Source organism: Elephantulus edwardii, unplaced genomic scaffold (genome assembly GCF_000299155.1).
Source record: "Elephantulus edwardii isolate Elephantulus edwardi_28Jun2011 unplaced genomic scaffold, EleEdw1.0 scaffold00141, whole genome shotgun sequence".
Lineage (NCBI taxonomy): Eukaryota > Metazoa > Chordata > Mammalia > Macroscelidea > Macroscelididae > Elephantulus > Elephantulus edwardii.
The window spans coordinates 167,770-170,728 of record NW_006399891.1 but is presented as its reverse complement, the minus strand read 5'-3'; positions in this window follow the sequence as shown (position 1 = coordinate 170,728).

The window sequence follows — 2,959 nt, the reverse complement described above, 5'->3', positions numbered from 1 at the left end:
AAACCAGGCTGCTCCTTGGAGGCAAGGATTCTGGGGCTTCGTCTGACATACTTTGGACATGTTGTAAGGAGAGACAGGTCATTAGAGAGGGACATCATGCTGGGTAGAGTGGAGGGACAGCACAGGAGGGGAAGACCCTCTATGAGGTGGAGTGATTCAGTGACTGGGGTACTCGGGTGGGTGTGTCAGAGGCAATGAGATTGGCACAGGATAGAACACGGTTTAGGGCTGTTGTACATAGGGTCGCTATGAATCGCAAACGACTCGACGGCACATAACAACAAACATAACATCATGATGTTCCTCTTTAGGATTTTCATAGGCCTCTGAAAACCCTATGAACAGTAGAGGAACATGGATAGTTATTGTATTAATGGTAACATCCAGATTGGAAGTCAGTTGAAATGAGGAAAAATAATGGCAAACATCCTTTAACAATTATGACTTAGAATGTAGGTAATTTGAATGCTGGAAAACTAGAAATTGTGAAAAATGAAATAGAGTGCATGAACATCAAGATTCTAGGCATTAGTGAGATGAGATGGACCAGCTTTGGTCACCTTGAATCAGATAATCACATGGTATGCTATCCTAGGAATTAAAAATATAATAAGAATGGTTTTGCATTCATAGTAAAAAAAAGGTCAATTTCTAGTTCTATCCTGAAATATAACATTTTGAGTAATAGGGTATTATCCATATGCTTACAAGAAAGATTTGTTAATATGACTATTATTTACATCATACATCGAGAGCGAATGAGGAGAATTCAACCACCATACTGGCACTGCCCTTATTAAGCAGTCTTAATTTGTTAGCTAAAATATATTATGGCAGCATCATGATAAATGATGAAGACATTGAGATTGTAGACAATTTCAGTTTGCTTGGCTCTAAAATTACCTCTCTTGGTACCAGCAGCCAGGAAATTAAAACGGATTACATTGGGAAAGTCTGCTATTAGAGACCTCTCCAAAGTACTGAAGAGTAAAGATGTCATTATGGAGACTAAAATGTGCCTGATACAGGCCATGATAGTTGCAATTACTTGCTATGCATCAGAAAGCTGTACAATGACTAGGGATGGTAGAAGGAGAATTGATGCCTTTGAGCTGGGGTGCTGGGGAAGAGTATTGAATATGCCATGGTCTGCCAAGAGAACAAACGGGTTCGTCCTAGAGACGGTGAAGTCAGGCTGCTCCTTAGAGGCAAGGATTCTGAAGTTCCATCTGACATACTTTGGGCATGTTGCAAGGTGAGATCACTCCTTGGAGAGGGATGTCATGCTTGGGAGAAGAAGAAGTAACCAGAAGAGGAAGACCCTCAATGAAATGGATTGATTCAGTGACTGAGGTAATGGGGGTAGGTGTGTAAGATACAATAAGATTGGCACATGATAGAGCAGGGTTTAGGGCTGTTGTACATAGTAGGGTCGCTATGAGTCACAGGTGACTCAACAGCATATAACAACACAACAACAACTATCCCTTAAAAACATCACCTGATTAAGGACTCTATTTTTCTTGTTTTCTCTTTTAACCTCAGTATCTCACACAATCCCAGGCTCCACTGATTTTACCTATCAGTAGTATTTCTTTAATGCACAACTTAAAACTGAACCTAACCCCTGTTCCATCTTCACAATCTCTGCTGTGCTTCAGCCCTCTGTTGTAGTCAGTGTCAGTTCATCTAGTTGAGTGTGTTCTTTAATTCACATTCTCTTTTTATAAGCTTGATAATGTGTTAAATGTGTTTGAGACAAAGTCACAACAAATGTATGTGAGGAAAAGTCTCAACAATTTTCATCTCTAAGAATCATTCTGACTAGATTTCGTCCAAGGCAGCAATGCTTGTTCTTTTGATTGTCTATAGTATAGTTAATATTCTTTGGCAAAACTACTGTTGAAACACACCAATTCTTAGAAGCACATAAATTATTTCAATAAGACAAGAGAATAATGGAACCAGAAAAGCTTGCTAGTGGGAAAAATCTTAAAGATTAATGGATTTCACTAGTTGAATGATTAATAATATTTCATATTGTTGAATGACTGAATGAATCAACTTATTTTATAGAACACTTGTCCTAGATTAATAATGTAGCTAATGGTGTTTTTAAAATTATATAAGTTTATTTAATTCTCAATAAAACTGTGAAAGAGATTTACTTTTTACCAATGAGGAATATGAAACTTTCAGAAGTCATTTGACTAACTCAAGTTCACATAAATTGTGAAAGAGTGAACATGAATTTGAACACATTTGTACTGATTCCAGGCTTATTTCACTATGGTTTTCTATGGAAAGGAAATAGAAAAGATGTGAAACTACAACCTACTCAAAATACTGGATTTTTTGACAGAGATATTAAGAACAAATTTTTAAAAGCACAAACCAAAATACAATATCTGTGCTTACAATTGAATTTTATTTTTCTTAATCCAATAGACATAGCACATGAAGGACAATATCACATAATTACTTTTTTAGTAGTTTATTTTTCTTTAATGACCAAGCTTAAAATAAAGATAAATAAGGAATGTAAATGTCAATTTTTAAAAATTTTTTTAAAAATATTTATTGCCAAGGTTTGGGAGGAATAAAAAGGTTTGGGAGGAATAATGCTATAGACTCAAGTTTTGTGAAAAGATATTAAAATGAAACATGAAGGTGAAAAAGTTTTTCCTACAGAATGAACATTTCCTTTGGTAAACTGTGGTGTGTGTTAAATTTCTGACAATATCAACCTAAGAGATTATATTTTTAGGCTCTAGGAAAACCCTGGAGTTACTGAAGGGTAGACCCTCCCTTTTTTTCTTAAAAAACTGGTTTTCTTACAATCATTTGATACATTGTGTTTAAGTCATGTGTATTGAATTTTAGAAACTTCATTCATATATGTTTGATTTATGTAATCAATGCCTTTTATTACCACATCTCATCAAATTCCCATTGTACC